The 21746-nt window shown below is 43.4% G+C and overlaps 1 protein-coding gene across 2 annotated transcripts in view; it reads right to left on the bottom strand.

The window, feature by feature from the left end:
• The window catches only part of LNX1 (ligand of numb-protein X 1), a 278368-nt gene extending 257143 nt beyond the window's left edge, over positions 1-21225 (bottom strand). The window contains exon 1 of one of the 2 annotated variants that reach the window (XM_086962645.1): positions 20772-21225. The gene's annotated coding sequence lies outside the window, so the exon portion shown is untranslated. The remainder of the gene's footprint in view (positions 1-20771) is intronic. The other variant, XM_086962644.1, reaches the window with a different exon arrangement.
• Positions 21226-21746: the final 521 nt, after the last annotated feature.

Here is a 21746-nt window from a genome sequence, read left to right as displayed (position 1 = left end):
CTACACTGACCTTGATGTGTAGTCAAAGTAACAGATTTGTCATGTGATATAGTTAGGATACACAATCTCAATTGACCCGCTTCATCTTGGCGTCCTTACTGTTAATCATAGTCGGTACTCTCCTGGGTACCAGCGTGACATACACCTTATATGGAGTGGTGTGGCTCACTGGTTAGAGGCGGCAGACCCAGGAGCAGAGGACGGGCCGGGACCAGGTTTCAATTCTCGACGCGGCAGGATCGTGGACCAGGGTCAGCGGACTCGATAATTCTCACCTCGGTGCCTACTCTAACCAGGGATCACACTCGGCAACTCTGGGCATTAGCTTGCCTCATCTCCACAACGGCCCCCCACATATGCCGGGGATGCCTGGTTTCACCTTGGAGATACCCAGGAGGGACCATCTCACAGGGAAAGCCAGGACGGGTTCCCCAGCGGTCTATTGTGCAGAGATACTCCTTCGGGAGTCGATTCTAGCGTGTTAGAAACCCACAATTAAATATAATGAATATTAGCAGTGGTGCCTCACCGAACAGTACTGTTACATCAGGAAGGAATGTGAAGTGAAGTAGAGCAATTTTACATTACTAAATCCTCAAGGGATAACCCTTTATTGAACTAATGGAAGGTTCCCTTAAAATGACAAGACAGCATGTGTATTGCAAGGAGTAAAAGTGCTCCAAATAAGAACAGCACCCAGAGCCGGACGGGCAATTCTTCCATTTACCCCCTGTGGTTTATGCTGGGGGTTGCTTTCAGAGCAGGAGGAGCTACAATGATCCAACCGTGCCTTCATGGCGCTATTCTAGCCACGGCCTCTTGCAGGATGTGGCAGGTTTGAATATTTTTTACAGGGATTATTTTAAATACGCTGCTTCTTTATGCTGAAATCTGTTGGCGCAGCACATGCAAAGGGGATGTTATTTCAGACTGCAGCTGGCTTGCAGGGGAAGACTCGTCGCCGTGGGAAGCCCCTGAGACCACTTTACATCTTCACAGCTTCTAAGGGTGATCTGAATTCGTCTTTACTCTGGTCTCATTTGAATTTCGAATGAAGTGGTTTTAGCACCAATTGCTGCAGGCAACACCTTAGTTATTCATAGAACTGCCAAACTGAAATTAGCTGTACAAGTGAAGATGAAAAAAAAAAAACATTTAGGTCAAACTTCCAGATTAAAAAAAGGAAGGTTCCGAAAAAGCACACAGAGCCGGCACGAGAACCATGAAAACAAATGAAGGCTGTCAGAGGTAAGCAGGAACAAAGCTTGCTTGGGGAGATTTCCTGGAATTGGGTTAATGAGTATTTCAGAAAAAGTTTGGAGAATAAGCCCTGCACACCTTTGTGTCTCACCTACAGAACAAGAACAGATGCCACCAGGATTGTTCTTTTGGTGGAATTTCTAGCAGTGTATATTTGAGAAATCTGGATTGACTTTATACAGATAATGCCCTCTGGCTCCATAGGTGACTAAGACTGTAACTAGAGTATGAACTCTCTGGCATGCACCATTTAGTCACCCCCCGCCCCACACACACACACCAGGGAAACACGTGACAAGTCACCAGTTTGCCAACTCTGCACTTAGTGTCCCTCAACTCAACCACCCCTGGCTTTTCGATCAGCAGCGTCCGAAGCACAAGGTGGTATTTTGCGAATACGTTTTTCCTGTCACCTCTGCTTGTTGCCCCCTCACTTTACAGACCCTTTGCAACGTGCTCTTACAAGGCAGTCTGGATAGGCATCTCATACTTTCCTGTAGTATCAGATCTTATTCACAGTTTACATTTGCTTCTGCAACTGCAGCAACCACAACTCACACTCTCATCAGCTGCAATCAGTAGGAGACTGATAAAAACCACACCCATTAGTACCAGCAACACCAACAATCCAGGGAAGCACAGCAAACACAACCACAGCAGAGACAAAAAACGCAGTATTCAGTTCAAAGACCGATATTCAACTTGCCACTGAGTAACCTAAGCGCTTGTGGAGGGCTTCAGCAAAAGGGGTGAGAAAGGAAACAAGTAGAAGAAAAAAAAGGAGATCAAAGTAAAAAATAAATAAGAGAAATTCACTACAATCTGCGATTCACACTTTAGACGAGAGTTCTCTACGTGGTTGATGCTGCATGAGTACGGAGAATACCGTTGGTGTGAACCCATGTCCACAATCTACTCTCATATAAAGACAGGCTAGGAATGTCTTTTCCATTCTCTATCAGTAAACAGTCAACCATGATATAAGTGCTGCATCATATGTTTGAGGAAGTTGCAGAGAGGCTCAACTACTAGTTCAGACTAAGTCCAAATCTACTAATATAAACCCTATCATCCTGGATATGAAATGATAGATTTTATTCAGTCTTCTTGTTGACACAGTTGGTGACCCTTCTATAGATATCCTATGTGCTATAAATAAATTATTCAAGATAAATCATTTGACACACTGATAATGGATAATTGAAAGTACCAGCCACAGCCTTTACCTCAGGGTGGTACATACTTAATCGCCCCAGACATACGCTGCTTCATTGAGCGTATCCTAGGGCTTCATCTCAATAGGGAACTCCATAACACCCACAGCCTACACAACTACTATTGAAAACTGCAGCAAGATTTCTGTGATCTCAAGTGATGTGTACAGCCACAGCTTCTGACTAACATATGCTGATTAACCTTGCAAATATTCTTTGTGGACATTATATAATCATAGATTTGATTAAACAGAAAACACCCATGCAGAAAAATGGACCTTAAATTCCTTTAAGTAGACACGATACACACCCTGAGAGCCATGTTATCTGAAAGCAGTGCAACATACACTTATGGTGCCACAGTTTGGAGACTGATTTTTCCTCAGACATCCTCAAGTGGAATATTAGAAGAGTTAGACTGTCTCAAAAGAGAACCTGTTAACTTTGGAGGTACTAATGTCATTTGAGGTTCTCCCACATGGAGCCCAACAGAGCCAGCTGGACATCGCAGCTCACAAGAGTCCTCTCCAGTACACTCTAACGTCATTCCCCGGTACGTCGGTCAACCACGTAGCATGCCGCAAGGCAGCAAAGGCTAAAAGCGCGGCAGAAAAACCCATGATTGCAAAGCGCACACACCACCAAATAAGGTCCTGTATATAACAATCAGCTAATTAATGGAATGATGGGCGATATCCAAATGAAAGATGGTTTATTGATTGATGGTAAGATACATCTAACCAGCAAGACTACAGCAGCACAATTACCGAAGGCAATGTCTCCAGCAAGCATTCTAAATATATAGTCTGAAATGGGTGCTTTGAGATCTCACTAAATCATAATTTCCAGACAATGGTCCACACTTTTAGGTGCTGAAAGTGTCACCAAGGCCTCAAATACAAGGATGTCAGTAAAGAGTGAAGTATGTACAGCATCCAGAGAATACAACTACCTTAGGGTAGGGTAGTTTCTGGGTGTGGTTAATAGCTCCTACTCGGAGTTTGTGTGCTATAAATGGAGTCTTACACCGATTAGGATAGAAGTGACCTTACTTCCATGAACTGTTACATAAATAAGTTTTCACCAGGACCCAGATTGACAGATCAGTGTCCTGGCTTGCACTGCCACTGGTGGAACCCACATCGCAGCACACCCCACACAATGACATCACACGGCATGCTACTTAGTGTTTCTTTTTCAATTCTGTCTATTTTATGAAAAATATTGAATCCCGCTGCCTTATTCAGACCCCTTCCACCTCATCATGGACACACTGTGGGCTTCAGGAAAGAGTTCTGTGTGATGGTTCTTGATTTGGGACTCAAAAACAAAAAGGGCAATTCTTCCAAGAGCCAAATACAAGCAACCATTTTGTGGATAATGGAAATTAAATTCACCTCTCACAAGCTACTGTTTTATCTTATCTAGAAGGATTCTCATGTTATTATCTGCTAATGTCAATACAGTGACAGTGCACACCTCCACATCTGTTCTCGTTGATTGAAAGCAGTAAATCTACTAGACAGAAATACAGCTCTCCTTTGACATGCATACTGGTATTGCTGGACTCTCAACATTATCATCACATGGAAATTATTAATGTGGGTATCTTCATGACTAGCCAACAGTATGAACAAGGCAGGCATTACTAGCCCTTGAGATCTGCATGGGGAAATCACCAAAATATTTGGTTGAAAAATCTGCTAAATAAAATCTTTTTTTTGCAACAATTTTAATTCACAAGTCGCTGACGTTTGCTAAATTAACCCGTTGTATTACTCGGCATGCTCAACGTGCAGGTCACCATTTATGTCGGTATATGGTTCTGCTGCTCATATTGAACATCTAGTGCATTTTAAATAATGGCTCAACGCATGTACACACTTCCTCTAATGGTGGGATAAGCTACCTAAACATGTGAGACAGACGTCATTGCAAATGGAGCAGATTACACTTGTCATGGTCTGCATTTCGTGTACGCTAGGTGGAAGTGTCAAGATATATACTCCAGTGTGTCAACACACCAATACTGAGCCCGTAGTGTGGCTCAGGTCTACAATCCCACTGTAGCCATTAATGGTCACCAGAAGGAATGGCATAGGCGGTTGAGTAATTACATCCGGTTGTACATCAAGAACAGTATTGGATTTGTGCATGCGTGTTATAATAGTTCCATATACAACAAGCAATCACACAGAATGGTGCTCTGCATATGGCTGAATATCTTGTAAGGCACCAAGCTCAAATGATTCATCTCAAGGTGTTTAACCTACCACCGTACCCTTCTGTCAATGTCAGAGAAAGCTCGGAGAAGAACTTCGGGCCCAATTTAGATCTTGGCGGACAGGTTACACCGTCACAGCAGTGACGGATATCCCGTTCGCCGAAATATAAATCCCATAAGATGCTATGGGAATTTATATTTCGGCAGACGGGATATCTGTCACCATTGTAACGGAGTAACCCGCCAAAAAAGATCTAAATCAGGCCCTTAGTCATCAATCAGAAAGCCTGAACAGGGGCAGTAAATTACTTACTCATTTTAAAAAAAATGTTTTTTTAAAGCCAACAAAGGACTGAAAACAACCAACTCCCACAATTGTACTGTGATTAGAACAATGGAGCTGGACTCTGTCTCTCCGCTAATTGCCTTGTTCCTACTTTCACCATACCAAAATAATGTCAGGAAGCCCAGCCAAGTCAACTCACTTGCTTGAACACAACCCATATTTCTTTATCTTAATTTGTGCGTCTGATCTTTAATGTATTAATGGTTTTCAGTGGATGTCAAGCTTTAAGTACTCATACTTTTGAAGTGCTATCTTTTAGTATTTTTCTATAAAAAACTTTTAGTTGACAGTTGTTGTGAACAGGTTACGTCAGTGGACGCCCCATACCCCTCATCACCCCATCTACATGGGGCATGCGTGTATGGCCACCATTATCACCTGCACATGGACTTTATTTGTGGTGACCTTCTTGGTTGGTAGAGGGGCGGGAATGGAGGTCACCAGACCACATTCCCTCTGTAGGCATAAAGGAGACTCAACTGTACTGCCCACACCTGGAGTGTGGTCACAATGTTTCCTCTTTGTGACTTAACGAGCCAAGGAGTGTGCATTCTGCTTTCTAAGGGTCCAAGTAGGATGTAGAATCACCTTCCAGCAGTATTCCGGGAGTGACGGAACAGTTTCCCAGAAGAAGAATGCCGTCAGCCATTTGGTTTCTCACTCCAGGTGCTAAGGTGGGAATTCCCCTTTAAGGGGAGGCAGGGTCATGGAACACAGGCACCCAATACACCCTTCCATGCAGGACTACGGAATGCCCCAAGACCACCAATAACAGTTCGCATAGGTGTGGTTGGGGTCTGAGAGGGGTTATAAGTTCCCTGCAGAAGCCGGCGAGTCACAACTTCAGTGGGACACATGGGCTTCCTAACCACCTCCCCGATTCCGACTCCGCTTTCTTGGCAGGCCATTGGGGGCCACAGGGAAGGAGGACACTCTGCTGCCTATACTTCCCAGGTTCATACAGATCCATGTCAGAAGGAAAAGCACAAGGAAACCGTTAAATAAAGAAACCCACCAGAAACGCTGGGGACTACTGGAGAGCCCTTTATTTTTCTTCTGAACTCACAATCGTGAAGGGAAAAAAGTCTGGCGTGGAACTGATAGAGGAACTTTAATTCATCCAACCTTTGTGCGGCAAGAAGGCTTTCAGAGACTCTTGATACTACACCCCCCAATCCATATTTCTTTATGTAAATGTAAATGTACATGTATTTATATAGCGCAAATCACCGACCCGGCATCCAAGCGCTTGCTTAGGGAACCCGTCCTGGTATTCCCCTGCGAGATAACCCCGGCAGGGTATCCACAAGGTGAAAGCCAGGCATCCCGCTGCGAGGGGCCGTTGTGGAGATTAAGCAAGCTATTGCCCAGAGTCGCAGAGTGTGAACCCATGAACCGAGTAGGCACCAGAGCGAGAATTGTCGAGTCCGAGGACATTTTAGGACTCAAGACCCCGCCAAGCCGGGAATCGAACCCTGGTCCCAGGCTGCCCTCTGCTTCCAGGTCTGCCTCCTCTAACCAGTGAGCCACACTTCTCCACTTTAGTGAGTTGTATTGTTAACTTAACACCAGCTTGCCGCCACAACTGTCATGGATAATATAATCAACCAATCAGAGACCATGAGAATACTTCAATACATACAATACCCAGAAGATATGCTTAAAATGCACCTTTTGGGAGCCGAGCACTCCAAGGAATGACCACTAACCCATGTCGATCTAGCAAGAATGATGCAGCAGCCAAAAGGCACTATACCATAACCGAAGACATAGAATGGAAAAATACTGATGCTAAGAGTAGCACATTTTAGGAAATGTCTAAAGCACCTGGTTGACCAATTTTGTCTTAGCTTGTCACTAGATCAGTCTACTTCAGATCAACCCTCTTCTGTAATGTGTCTACTTTTGCTCTCAAGTTTCAGCTCCCTCAAGATATCTAACCCTCATACACTCAGAATTAGAGTAACATAGCCCTATTTGGCCCTTGTTAAGAGACACTATAGATGTGTGTTAAATTATAACAGACCAAGGCTTTAGAAAAGGTTTCTTTTATGGATTCAGAATAATAATATTAAGGAATATGGATGATAGAAGAGTCCAAAGCAGCATGCTATAAATAGGAGGGGATACTGGCTCTGGATTTAATATGTTCCACTTTACCTTTGGGGGTTGTCTCATAGAATTTTGAGGCAAAAAATATCAAGCATTAGAATATTGAGAAGTAAAAGCAAATAGGCAAGTATAGATTTGTTATTCTGAACTCCACATCTACGCACCATGAAGATTTTATATTTCTTCTGTAGATAGATAGATAGATAGATAGATAGATAGATAGATAGATAGATAGATAGATAGATAGAATTACCTCTAGAAACGTACTTTCACAGTATTCTAGTCCACAAAATTCTTACAGATATTTTTGGACACACAATATTTTATCTTCAATATTTTAGTCAATCATCATTTTTGGGTGCTGTTAACTAACGAAACTCATTCTAATGTACTCATGCTAATCTGCAATATTGCATATAGGTGGAAAAGATACCCAGTGAGTTGGAATATTGGTGTAGCCTATGCTGTACCCAGTCACCACACCCAGCTGGTGCTCTGCTCTGTCACAGATCAAAAATTGCTATTGTTTTATTTTTCGTAGTTAATGGCTGCTTCCGGGTAAAAGTGACAGAGGTCAAAATGAGTACCAATTGATTATTTCCTACTTTTCCCCCACATCCAGTGGGATATTAGGAGATATAGCCTAGCCTTCTTGACTTCCCAAGTCAAAGTAGTAATGAACAAGGATATGAAAGCAATATTCTTTCTCAAGCTCTCTGGAAAGTCAAAAGATTTCCAGAGAACGAGTGAACATAAGGTGCGTAGAACAATCAGAACCAGCATGTGTTATAAACCATCCCAATGCAGGGGCGTAGCTTCAGAAGAGTGTTTGGGGTGTGACACCCCCATATAAGTGCATTCTTGGCCTGAGATTTGGGTCTGGGGGCCTGAGTCGTATTTCCTATGTCTTTGTTGGTTGTTTACGTTGTGCTTATTTGACTAAAAGGTTTTAACTTCTTAAACTTGTTATCAGGAGCTTAGACAGAGACCCACCTAATACAAACCAGTATTGAACCTGTTCCACATGGGAACAGTGAATCCCAAGCCTTGATCATCTCATCCCTTCACTCTTTGGCATACTGTTTTTAGTTGGGAAATTTGAGACTCACGCCCCCCTCTCCCGAATCGTACTGACGAAGCTACGCCCGTCTCAATGGTACTCGTGTCAAATTGAGAAGGATAAAAATGTGAGGTAGCCATGTAGGGATTTAAAAATAGGCTCAAGCATCACAAGCCATTCAGGTGGGAACGCAACCCACCCAGCTATCCTACTAGTACTGGAATCTGAATGCAACTCACACGTGGATCTCTGCAACAAACAAGTGAATCCATCTTCCTACAAACCCTTGACCCACATCAAAAAAATAAATTTGTTTACAGCAGGAACATTAACACTGGAGCGGTTTTTGAGGGATGTAACCAGTGACACGCCCCTTAGACTGGACTATAGCAGGCCCTCTGCTATGGATTTGGAGCAATACCACAGAGCAGAAGCAAACTCAGAAGCAAACTCAGAAGGGAGTCGAAAACAAAGGAAAAGGAGTACTTCACAGTTCACACCATCCTCTTCGGGAACCTCGAAAAACAGGAAAACTAAATTTAATTTGCTGAAATGTACAATATCCCTACAATGGCTTTTTGGACCAGTGCCAGACACATTAGCAAAGCACAGTAAACAAATCAAATGACAAAAAAACGACTATAAAACATTTAACTAAGGGAGGTTCCAAGAATTCAGCAAGCACGGGATTCTTGTCTGCACGTATCAGGATACATCCTTTGTTCCAGAGGCCACAACCCCTTCCGTAGTCATGCCTCTTAGGCCACGCCTCTTTACCAGTCCACCAACTCCATTTTTTTGACCTACTTTAAATATTGCTGTCACGCATGTAAGAATAAACAGTTAATAGCACCTGGATTCGTCATATCAGGACGTGCCTAATCATGTCAGTTTACTCATTTGGAATGTGGTCAGTGCGGTGTAGCTGACGCAACTGTCTTTAGAAGACAATTGGAAGGGACTTGTTATTCTGATGGGAGGCTGCTTGAAATTCTAGATTAGTTCCACTCTGACATGCAATTCTTAAAGGTCTGAAACAATTTGTTTTGTGGGGTGCCCGTTGCACTGTATAAATAAATAAAAGACAGAGTCAGTGCTGAAAAATCTGCCACGGTTCCAGCCCATTGCAACCAGGGAGAGGATGTAGCGCTAGAGATACCGACTTTGGACTTGGGAACTAGGTTCCAGTCTTGGCGTCGGCTCAACATCCGGTGACTCTGGGCAAATCGCTCTCCCCGCCCCTACCAAAAATGAATGTGTCCTTGTGTAACATACCTGGTGCTCATGTAAAGGGCTCAAAATACATTCGGGTCGAGTTCACGCTATATAAATCTGCAAAAATAAACAACCTCGAGGCTGTATAGAGAGAAATAAATTACAACTTCCATGTGTAAAAGCCTGTCTACGTGAAGCAAGCCAGTCAGTCAGTCATCCCCGAGTCACTAAAAAGGCATTATGTATGCTTGTGCAAACATTCACTGAGGAACGTAGGCTGGCGCTGAGGAGCAAAGGCTCCAACCCTGTTTACGCATAGAAATCGCGCGCTCAAACGTAGCACTATCAGTCATATTGAGGCACACTATAAAAGAGGCTCAGAAAGATCCCCTGGCAATGTCACGAGCTCGTCGCACGTGCTGGTGTGTATGCGTGGCCTACATTCCAGCCAATCAAGACCCGAGGGGAGTGACCAAAACACGTCATCGTCAAAGCCTGAGAATGTTAATATACAGTATATGAAGTGCGTAAACCCTACCATTATTATAGAGACCATGTTGTAACCAATTTTAGTAATTGTCATTCTTTACCCAAGACGTTCTCGTTCGTATGTATTTCTTCTTTCCGCTGTCGTCGTCTTGTGTTCTACAGCAATCACGCTTGATCCAAATATTTTTTTTAAAAGCAATACATGTAGGGCATTACGTTTTGATTTTGTTTTGCTTTACGCAGACGTCTGCATTTCACCTGGCCGGCTCTCACTTTTCTTAAATGCGGAGTGCTTGAAACATTGAGCGCAGATCTGCCTGCGGTGCATTCCTGACGAGAAGGCCCGATAACTGCACGTTCGTTTCAGTTATGGAGACCTGCACAGTCTGGGCCATTCGCAGCCGGAGCACAAAATAGCCGATTTAATGCAGGGCAACCATCTCAAACTACGGAACTCTTTACAATGTTCTAGGAAACTTCACCTGACTTTCATTACTTCCAAGTGGCACCATGTAACTTCAGGCTCCTAGAGACAATTTTGGCATTTAGGCATTCTGAGACTTGTGGACCAAAAATTGTAATTAAGAAACATACCTTCAAGTCTGAAATTGCAAAGTACAGCCCTCTAGGTGCCACCACACATGGCATGGGGCCACCTGGCAGCTATGGGTGCACGTCTCAGATAGCTGGTACTACCAGTGTCAGAGTGAGGGCTGCTAAGCGCTGGTGTTTGCTCACAAACCTCTCCCTGTCCCGTATCTAATCTAACACTCACTGCCATGCACAAACAAGCATTTAAAGGTGCGCAGGGAGGTATGCCTCCGTGTCCAAGAAACACGTGCTTTGAAAAACTTACAACGTTTAGAAGAAAATGACAAAAGTGTATAAATCAGCAACAGAGGTGATACGTTTCCATCGACAAGTAATAGGAATACTGTTTGCAAGGACACATTTACAATGTCCCACCGCTTATCTAAATGTACATTGACTGTCACTGAAAAACATGTACTCAGAGACCATAAAGAGATGTAGAGGCCACACAGAGATGCACTTTTGTGCCATCATCTCCTGTCTTAGATAACAGTAAACCCTTATCCTATCTCATCGAATGCTATATTATACTAGATACAGGAGCCATGTTGGATCTGTACTTAATCACCAAGGAGTTGGGGAGACTAGCCAGCAGAGAAGGTGAAAGAGATCAAAGTGTAATACGAAGGAACAAAGAAGCGGAGTGCCCTATGTGACTATGGGATTTCATGTCCATGTTAATTGTTTAAGCTTTACTTCCGTCACATTATGGTACAACTTGTAAAGCCAACATTTCAGGAAGAAATAAAATGAACCCCCACCACGTTATGCAAATTAATATTAAAGACATTTCAATGCAATTTTTGATGCTCATCAGAAAATGCTTCAAGAAGCCTCTCTCTGATAAGCCCTTCCACCCCTCAAATACATCCTTAGTCCACCAGCGGTATTCATGCAGCTACATATTTCTTGCAATACTTCAAGTTCCTTCCCAGAATGCTCTAAAGCTCAGCCCCACAGCCCACAACATTATCTGAGGTACTGAGAAGTAGCACGAGCAAACAGTCCCCTTCCGGATGCCATTCCTACTCCATTATTGAACCCTTTGTTCTGTCTTTTGTGTGATATAATTATGTGAAGTTTACAGGACAATAATTCTGTCATTGCGATAAGGTAGTTGAATGACTATTACATTTGTCATGGGCAGCATGGCATACCACGTGCTGCAGTTCATCCAGGGATTTTACTGCAGAAATGCAGCATCTATTGTATGGAGTCACGTGCCTGCGTGAGTCAGAACATGATAAGCCTCAATGTTGCTCATTACTACTTATGCAAATAAATAAATAAACAATTGTGTAAACGTTCCTCACAGAGGATACTCTTGGGTGGAAGAAGGTGGACCAGTATTACGAGTTTGGATTTTTCATGATTTTTGTCCCAGTCTATCCTTTCTGTGGTGTTTTCTCACAAATTCCATCCCATGTTTATGTGTTAACCCTCTAAGCATACACCGGTGATATGTCTCCACATTGTTGCAGAGGCCGTGCCAATGATGTTGTGTTTGGACATGGCGGGTTATTGAGTATTCCCTGTGTCTGGTGTAAACAATTTGTTTCCTACTGAGACCCCTGTATGGTATTGTTGTGATATCTTTACTTTCATCAACTTAATAAAAGATATTTATTTGAAACAATCTCAGTACCTCTGTATTATGTCAATTCGTTTTTGTTAATTGTACTTACACCCAAATGGGTTTGATGGAGTTGACCGAGGGAGGAAATAGACCTTTCAGACCAGTTCAGTCCTGGCAAAAGAAGGGAAAGGGCAGGTTTTCAAACATTTCCTAAATGTGAGCATTCTGGAGAACAGGGATCAAAGCAGGAAAGCTACGACTGCAATGGCATTGCTTGGGAAATTGGGGACCAGCAGGTGATTTGAGGGACTAAGTCAGTGGATCTAAAAAATGCACACTCACTGTCTTATAAAGAAAGGGAACTGCCAAAGATAGAAGGATGAACTAGGCAAATAACTTTGCAATAGATCCTGGCAAGCATCTGGAGACAATGATATTGATCGAGGATGAAGGTCAGCATGACAAAACTTAGAAGCTCGCAGATGAGGTGGACTGCAAAGATGTGAATGGCTCGAAATGATGTAGTAGAAATGTAGGTAATTCAATGTAGACAGACATACAGTAGTCCAAGTGATTTCAATAATGACAGACATGACAAGCCACTTACTAGCATTGGTCTGAGCTGCTGAGCATGTAGTACACGCAGCAAGGGATCACAGAGTTGTTCTGGGAAGCAGATTAAGGACACTTTTGATTTTAATGCCCACGTTTTTCACTACTGTAACCAAGGTGGGACATCGGTCCATTGTAAGGTGCCAGAAACAGTCATTCCAAAGATTGGACATTAAGACTTACGTTCTATCAGCATTTACTCTAGCCTCTTGGACATTTTGTTTATTCAGCCATGCTCCTATAGCCTGGGGAGAGGATGTGGCCTAACGGCTGGAGCGGTCGAACTCGGAGCTGTGGACCTTTCTTCGAGTCTTGGCGGGATGCTCAACATCCTCTGAACCTGGGCACATCACTTAATCTTCCTGTGCCTAACAAAAATGAATGTGTCAGTCTGTAACGCAACTGGTGCTCAAGTAAAACGCTTTGATACCTTTGGGTCTAGTTTCCGCTTACTCCAAAGAAAAACAAGCAGACAAGCTAAATCTCCATGCATTTTTTAACCTTCTCTGGATACAAATCATGCTCCATTCTTCTACTCCTGGTCTTTCTAACAGTTTTCCTAACGAAGAGGAGCAGGGTTGAGGATTACTTATTAGTAATCAAGTCATTGCTTCTTAATTAGTAATGTGAAAGATGATAATGTGCTCCAATCCATCCTCTATTGGGGCTGGAGTTTTTTTTTTTATATAGACAGCATGGATCTGTCTTACCATGTGTGAAAAGCCAACCCAACTTTGTGCTCAAAAGGCAGATTCTTCCAAACAATGAAAGCATCAAGTTGGGCCACATTTTTTAATCTAAAAGGATATCTAGTTCCCCCATTGTCTGTACGGAGGTGATGTCCGCCATACAAATAACCTTCCTAGTCAATAGTTATTTTGTCAATTTTTTCTAATGCTAAGGAGAGTGGAAGCACAGAGATTTTAGATTAAACAGGGAATCAGTGGTCCAGACTAGGCCGCTGGCTTAGAGCAACCAGTTGGAGGTAGCTACCAACTCCTCATGTAAGGGTATAGCAAAGCTACTCCCTAGATTTTACTGAAGAACCTGCACAAGCATTGAAGCTCTAAAGCCTTTGGAGCATATGTGAAAAGAAGGTTCACTTGTCTTTTAATTCCCTTGAGCAGCCTACAGCACCTCCGAAGAGGCCCTAGAGTTTGCTCAACGGTCCTTTTACCTCCTGCAGGTACAGCTCTTTCCTTTGCTATTAAAGAACTGTTCAGAAGGATGGAGAGGAATCAACCCTGCCCGATAGTGTGAGAGATGACTGGATGTGCACTGCTAAGATTCAGAATGTACACAGTTCCAAAAAATCTTTCCATCTCGTATACAATTCAGATTGCGCTTGCAATTTTCACAATATCTTTTGCAGCTGCGTTGGGGTGGACATGCTGAGTAGCCCGATATCAATGTAAGGATCAATAGTTGATTTCCAATCTTTCAATAGAGTTTTGGTTGATGACAAACTTTTGGTGCCATTTTAGAAATCTAAACCAGTTCTTTTCTAATATGTCATTATTCAGCTCACATTCTCAGTCATGTTTTAGCAATAGGTGAGTATTATCACTCACTAGAAGGCACTAGAATGTATAGCTTGGATGTATTTGTTTAGCTTATGTACTGTAAGGAATACCCCTTGAAGAAAGGCCAAGACTCTCGGTTCAGGATTTTGGATGTCATGACTCATTCCATTTGGAATTTGAAATGGATGTATAATTCCATACATCCCTTGAGTGAGACCATGGATTTTTCTTTTTAATCATGGTAATAGCTGACTTTGTCATTTTGATGCAATACTTCCCTTATAAAACTATCTTATGGTGTATCCTACTATCTGGAAAAAAAGATTTAAACAGCAAAGAATATTTGCAATGTACCAAATAGCAGAATTTACCACATTTGTAATAGTCAACTCTTGTGTTTTTCATATTGTTTTTGAAGACATGTTTAGCAAAGCTCACACTGTCTATCAATCTATTTTGAAGCTGCATATTGCCCCCAAAAAGAAAGACTGAGAATGATAAGCGTTTGATTTCTTGTTTTCCAAAATAAATCCACTTAGGGGTTTTGGACAGTGGCAACTCCACAACTTAAACTTTAGGATAGTGTCCTGGCACATACTGTCCCTGGCTTCTGGGTACACACTCATTTTAGGTCTAGTTGACGACGGTGCAGTGATCTGCATGACGGATTGTTGCCAATTCTTTGAGATATACATTGAATGAGCTTTGGCTCCACCCATATGAGTATTACTCTCTCTACTCATTCTAATTAGCGTATCATTCCACCTTCCAGGAAGGAATTGCATTGGAATGTAATATTGACTAGTTTATATCTAAAATATACACTCAACCAACATTCTGTGTGTCACATTTAATTCTTTATCTCCTATATGCATTTCATCTAGAAAACAAACACTTATTCTTTCTTTTTTCCCCACCATAGGCTATGCCATATGGCAGGTTTTACTGTAAGCAACAACATATGTGCTTGCAATGCATATAAAAAGCATCTGCGAATACCTGCGTTTACATGGCGTCATAGTCAGACCTGTTAGCTTGGCCAATGCCTGTTACTTCAGCGCTTGAAACTTGCATAATGGTGGACTTAGTCCAATTGATTTTGTAGCCTGAGAGGAAGCCGATTTGACCACCAGGTCAAGCAGTCTTGATATAGATTTTATGGGTGATGATAGGGTTATTTATCCATTTTGATATAAAACAAGGAAGCTATATTACATTTGGATCTCTCAAAATCCCATGGATTTATGGGCAACTTGTTCTTTTTTTTTTACAGAAAAATAAAAATACACATAGATGGGTCCCAGGGAAAGGACTAGGAACCCAAGATGCAGCAAAAACTGTATTTTTCAAACTTTAGCTGGAACAGGGTGTAACAAATACGTGTTCTTTAACTCTTCAGAGGTGACATTCCATTTTTCCTTGAATTCTCGCTATTTCACAATCAAGCCCTCTTGAACATCCTTATAGAGACTGATTATTTTTCACATGCTTCTTACTATGTCTTCCCTTCTGAATCTCCAGCTCTCACAGCATTTGTATTTACTGCTGGCAGGGAATTGCAGTCTCTTTTAGAACCTTACTTGTGCTGTCCCCGGTGAGGGAGTGTGGATGTAGAGGAGTCCTGTGTGACATGTTTTCTTTTTCTTTGCCGATGCTCCAAACACCCTGCTACCTCCAAACCCCTTTTGTGTACCACTGTGGATTTCAAAGCAGTTTTCTTATGACTTAGCATCACACACAAGAAAGCAACTTCACTAAGTATGCACAGTGACTGGGCCACTGCCGCCATGTATAAGTTTGGGCTTCCATTCTTCCAAATCTAACATGGCCTTCCACATCAGGGAGGTGGATCGCAGCAGCAGATCAAAACCCCCCAGGCTGGAACCCAGGTCACTAGTATGCAGTCCTAGGTACGAGGCCAAGCCCTCTTGCCTGCTACAGGAACTGTTTACAGTTATCTTTCCATACTCATCACCCCAGTAAGGGGAAGCACTACATGGGACAGTATCCATACTTGCAGTGCTTAATTTGAAAAATATTGAGTGCTGCCTCTAAAGTTGTGCTCAGAAGCACACAGCTGGTGCTATTAAATGTCGGAGCACCGAATACCAAGGCTGCCTAGTCTTGGATCCATCTCAAGCCTCTTTAATCCACTTGCAGACACTCCCTGTCTTTTTATCTCACTCTTGCAGCTTCCTGCTTTCTCACATTGCCATGGTTTTCTATATTTCTCTTCCTCCTTTTTTATTCTTTGTGCGTTTTCCTTCTCTTGCTCTAAGCAAATATCTGATGAGGAGCTATAAGTGCGGGTCCCCACAAATGATTGCCGGTGGTCATACTATTGGCTGTGGAAGGACAGTATATATGCTATACTTCTCCCTTCGATGCATGATCAAGTTGTGTGATCCTGTGCAAATCATCTCTACTCCTTGTGCCCCAGTTCTCATACTGCAAAACCGAAAGGGCATCGAAACAAGCTGCACATATATTAAGTTCTATATAAAACACTGGGCGTGGAATATGAGACTGTCAGAAAGGGTGTAGTCATAGTGTATACAAATAGAAAAATTGCTCTAAATCTGGGGCTTAAGAAATTTCAAAGATCTGTGTCCATGGATCTGTCACCTGAAGATCAGTCAGTGAATCACATCATCCAGTCAATATTGAGACAGAAAGAAAAAAATCCAAAATAGACGAACCACAAAAGGCGATAAACAGCTGAGTATCCCTTTGTCTCCCCGAACTCAGTTCACTTTTATAAACTTAACTAATAACATAACAGCGATTTCTCTGTATTCTGAAACCAGCACTGAATGTATGCAGGCGACCTTGCCACAGGTAGAAAGTCCTTTCGAAGCACAAAACATTTCTGATTTTCTGCCCAAATCCTCAAACAAATAAATGATGCACTGACTATCCCTTTTTGGATGAATATGAACGGACCAACAATGACTCAAAGATATCAAATTATTTTAACCTAAACCACTCCTCCAAGGTTTTTTTTCTTCATGGACACAAAAATAAATGCTGACCTCCCCTTTTCCGATATCTTTACCCTAAAGACAGGCCTTCCACTGCCTCAAAAGTGTACTTGCATGACAAGCGCTAGAACAAGAGTCACAAGTGACAAAATGTGCAGATTAGGGAGAAGAATATGTAAAGGTTCATCAAGAATTATTCAGGGATGCAAGAAATTTAATAAAATGCAAAATTGGAATTCTCCCTCAAGCAGACGTGTTGCTGTTATTTACCAGTTTCATTTTAAGTGTCTGTTGGTTGCTTTCCATGCCAAGCCAGCTCTTTAAAGTGCAATGTTGATCCCAGGTGTTAGGCTGCACTAAACAGCTACCTTAAATAAAACCAAAAACTAAATACCAGAAAAAGTGATTAATGTAAACGTTATAGAAAAGTTGATGGATCTATCTACGTGGGAAGAATGAGCACACATAGAACATTGAAGAGACTACGACTCTACTGCAAGGCAGGTTATGTGTGTAGGCCTGGAGAAATGTTGTTCCTCCCTGACCTATTAGCAGCATATGAAGCAGTGGACCATGTGGTCCAGCTAGAAAACCCTCCCAACACAGCAAGTCAAAATGGACACAGCATCTCTTCAACCAACACATCACCTGCATTGGTTTCCAGACATGTATTCTCTCCACTACTCTTCAGCTTTGACTTTTCTTTGGTAGCGATCATGACACATGTGTTACAGGTCCAGATGCATGTGGACGACAGGCACCGTGTCCTCTGCCGAGGTCAGATGGCAGCGCTCAGAACCCAAACAAGAACGACTAACATTCAAGACACATCTACTTCTGGATGAAGGAGAACTGCCGGAGCCTGAATGGGCCAACAGCAAGAAAATGACAACACATATCGGAGGTCATCTTAGTTTTTATCAGTGATGACACCCAGGCAGAATGTAAAATCGAGGTATTTTGATTCTGTTCAAACCTGTTCCGCAGCCAGCAGGAAATGCGAATCTAGAGCACGAGCCTTAGGAGCGCCATCCCATTCCACACATCAACCAATGGGTTGAACTCACAAGACCTCTGTTGCCATTCTGACTGTTTATTTTAACCTACTTTACTCCAATGTCTACAATGGAATTACAAAAACTTGACCAAATACACAACCAGCCACCGAGCGAGGTTTCTGTTGAATCTGAGTGAGACAGACCACATCTCACTAGCAGTGAAAGCACTTTGGTGGTTTCCAGTGAAACATTTTTTTTTTTAATTCAAAGTATTGTGCACAGTTTTATTGGCAAAGGCGTAGGATGCCTACAAAAACGTGCACACTATACCACGGATCATATTATCAGGTTGTCGAATGTCAGGCGGATCAGTCAAGGCTAATTCTGCTGGAAGAAACATGGAGGTAAAAGCATCAGGGCATAGGTGAGACCATCACTCAAGGCTCCTGTCTACCTGACAAGCCTTCCAGAGGGCACTGAAAACTTTATTTTGCATGGATACCTGTGAACCCCAGGCAGACTTTATAAGGACAGCGTCTCCCATCCCATTCTGGCCAGAGTAGGGCTCACCAGTCCACAACAAGATTCTGAGGAGTCGAGTCGGACCAAAACACACAGATCTGTCCATCTGCCAGATTCCGAGGACCAAAATCCACAGATCTATCCTCTCGGCCAGTGTGGTTTGTACGGTCCGATGCGCAGTCTCATTAAGTGGCATGAAGTGACCACGGAGGAGAGGTTAGCACTTTACAGAATAAACTGTACTGCCATTCAGCCACGGGAGGGACATGCAGACAAAGAAATTTGGAATCATTACAACATTTTTGGTCAAGTCTGAGATGTAAAATGCTAATCAAGTCTTCTGCTTTCAATGTCTGCACCTTAGCCACGAGAGACCAGATCGCATAAATGACATTGTCGCAGGGCTCTTTTGCTCTGGTTCGTGCACTTTTGCATCAGTGACTCGCATTTTTGCCGTGACGTTTGCAGAGATCGCCAGTGCAAAAACGAAACGGGAACCAACTGATCAGTGTAAAATGGACATTTTCAATCAAGTCCCGTCAATCATAGTCAACTCAAGGATGTGACATAACGGTCAGAGTTGCCGACTTTGGAACTGGCGAACCAGTTTCGAGGGTCAGGTAGGATTAATATTCTGTGATTTTGGACACATCACTTAACCACTCCATGCCTAACAAAAAAAAATGAATGTGCCCTTGTGTAATAGCGTAACTGGTAGTCAAGTAAAGCGCTCTAATACCTTCGGGTCGAGTTCGCGCTATATAAAAAACCTGCACACAAAAAAGAACCTGGTGGGTGCAGTTCAGTTCAGTTGCCTGTCACCGGCGCAATGTGCATAAACTCGGCCCGCATCCCGTTCCCCAATTACGTTGATTGGTGCTACTGAAAAAGAAAAGGACATATTTAAAAATCACCTGACAACATGGTTATTCTTACACGTCCTGTTTTTCTCCCGCATGGGACAGTCTACCCTACATAGCTCACGTCGCAGGACTCCGGGGATAAATCTTTGGTCTATTATGCAGGTTTTTTTTCCTGCTTTCCTATCCCGCCAGCATTATACAGTGCGTCCCATTAAGGGATGAAAGTGAAGCTCTCGGGCGCGGTGACAGAGATGGATGCTTCACAATCTTCTAAACGCTGCGCGCTGATCTAAGCCCCCGCCCTCCAGCGGCGCACAGGAAGAACATTCGCTTAATAGCAGCGTAATCTGGGCGCTTTAAATTGCAACCGCACAGTCAGAGGCTGCCTATTGAAACAATTAGGCAGCAACGCTGCGCGCGGCCACAGCTAATTAAAGCGATCAGAGGGCGGAAGCTTTGGGTAAACAGAGGACACGGCGGCAGGCACCGGAGTCCAGTGTGCCAGCCGGGAAGAGAGCGGGCTGGGAGGGACGTGACGTTTGCTGGGCACCACCTGTGCCAATAAAATGCACCATTATTGAATTGCGAGTGTCAGTGGACGATGACAGCAGCACGTGTCCCCTGCCTCGTGGGGGGGAGGGAGTATTAGCCATCTGGTACTCACACTGATTTATAGCTCCTTGAAACTGAGACACGTCCTTGTAAATCAATGCAGATACTCCCGCGTTCTCTGAAAACGCAGCCGCTTTTAGTTGAGTTGTACATAAGTTATTTTTACACACGATTTAGTACCAACACTGATGCTACGTTAGAGGTTGTTTTATAGTGTAGTGCTGCTCGCTGATTACTTCGCCTCTTGGCGCTTTTAGTTGTCTGACAAAAATTCAGTTTTTTTCAATAACAGTAACACGGCAAAGCAAAGAAAAACCTCAATATCGCTTTAGGAAATCACCACAGTCCAGTCTAAAAGGAACAGGTTTACCACTCTCAAACATGACATTATTTATAATAACACTCGGCGGTCACATTCCCAACTACTTTATCGCCAAAATGGCTGCTGCTGGCCGGCCAGTGCCGGCTCCTCTCAGCCGCGCAGCCCAGGTGACCTCAGACAGACTCTTTCACATTCACTTTCAGCCGCAGCCACTGCCGTGGAGGGATCAGCGCTGCGGGCCGGCGCCTTACCTGTGCGGTGCCCGTCCTCCCCGTGTCCCTGGCGGCCGCGCGCCCCCTGGCTCCCCTTGGGTCCAAGGCACCTCCGTGGCAGCCAGGTAGGACCAGTCCGCGGTCCGGCGCGCAGAGTTTGCAGTCGGCTTGCGTCCTACCCTTGGAATGACTGATTATTAAGTACAAGGAAGCGTGTGACATCACGGGAGCCGGCCTGCACGGCACACCTGGGTGCCTGGAGCTCCGGCGGGCACGCCCTGCCTCCTGCAGTACCTCGCTGCCAGGTATGCTCGGCTGCACGACGCTGGGCGGTGACCGTGCGGGATAACGTTTCGGAGGCCTCCCTCCCCTCCTGTAGCAGTTAACCAGCTGCTTAAACTTCAACTTTGTCAATCAATGGGCCAAAAACTGCAGGCACTTCACATGGCAAATCTTTTGTAAGGTGCACTTTTGTGAGCTGATTCCTGATGAATAAGTTAATGGGTGCCGAAGTGCACTTTAAAAGTGATGACTGAGAAGAAACCTTCGATTCATTCTGTGCTATATATATCTCATCTGAGTTTTGGTGGCCGTCCTGAGTCTGCTTGCTTCCGAGGCTTTCCTACATCAATCACCCCAAATAAATAATAATGCAGACTTTCAAAAAACACACATGGGAACTCACATGGGCTGTGGTTTTTATATGGAGTGCAAACTAAGGCCTCAGGCCCACCTGTCTTTTTCTGGATAACCGATCACATTTAAGCCATGAAATGGACATTGCCACCAATATCTCCGAATCTACAGTCTTACCGGACTCATAGGCATTGTCTTCACCAATGCAGCTCCTAAGTATGGTAAAACAGCCCACTTGGAACAATTTAGTGGTACAGAATCAGACGTGGTGCAATTGCTCATGTAAAAGGTGCTCTTTGAATTTGAAATATGCGCCAATATAGTGCAAATGCTGCATCTGCAAATTTAGGTTTAGAGGTGAGCTCGCTAGCATTTTAA

The sequence above is a fragment of the Lissotriton vulgaris genome, chromosome 3_1 (genome assembly GCF_964263255.1).
Source record: "Lissotriton vulgaris chromosome 3_1, aLisVul1.2, whole genome shotgun sequence".
NCBI lineage: Eukaryota > Metazoa > Chordata > Amphibia > Caudata > Salamandridae > Lissotriton > Lissotriton vulgaris.
Note: the sequence above shows the minus strand (reverse complement) of the source record. Positions and strands in the feature narration are given on the sequence as shown.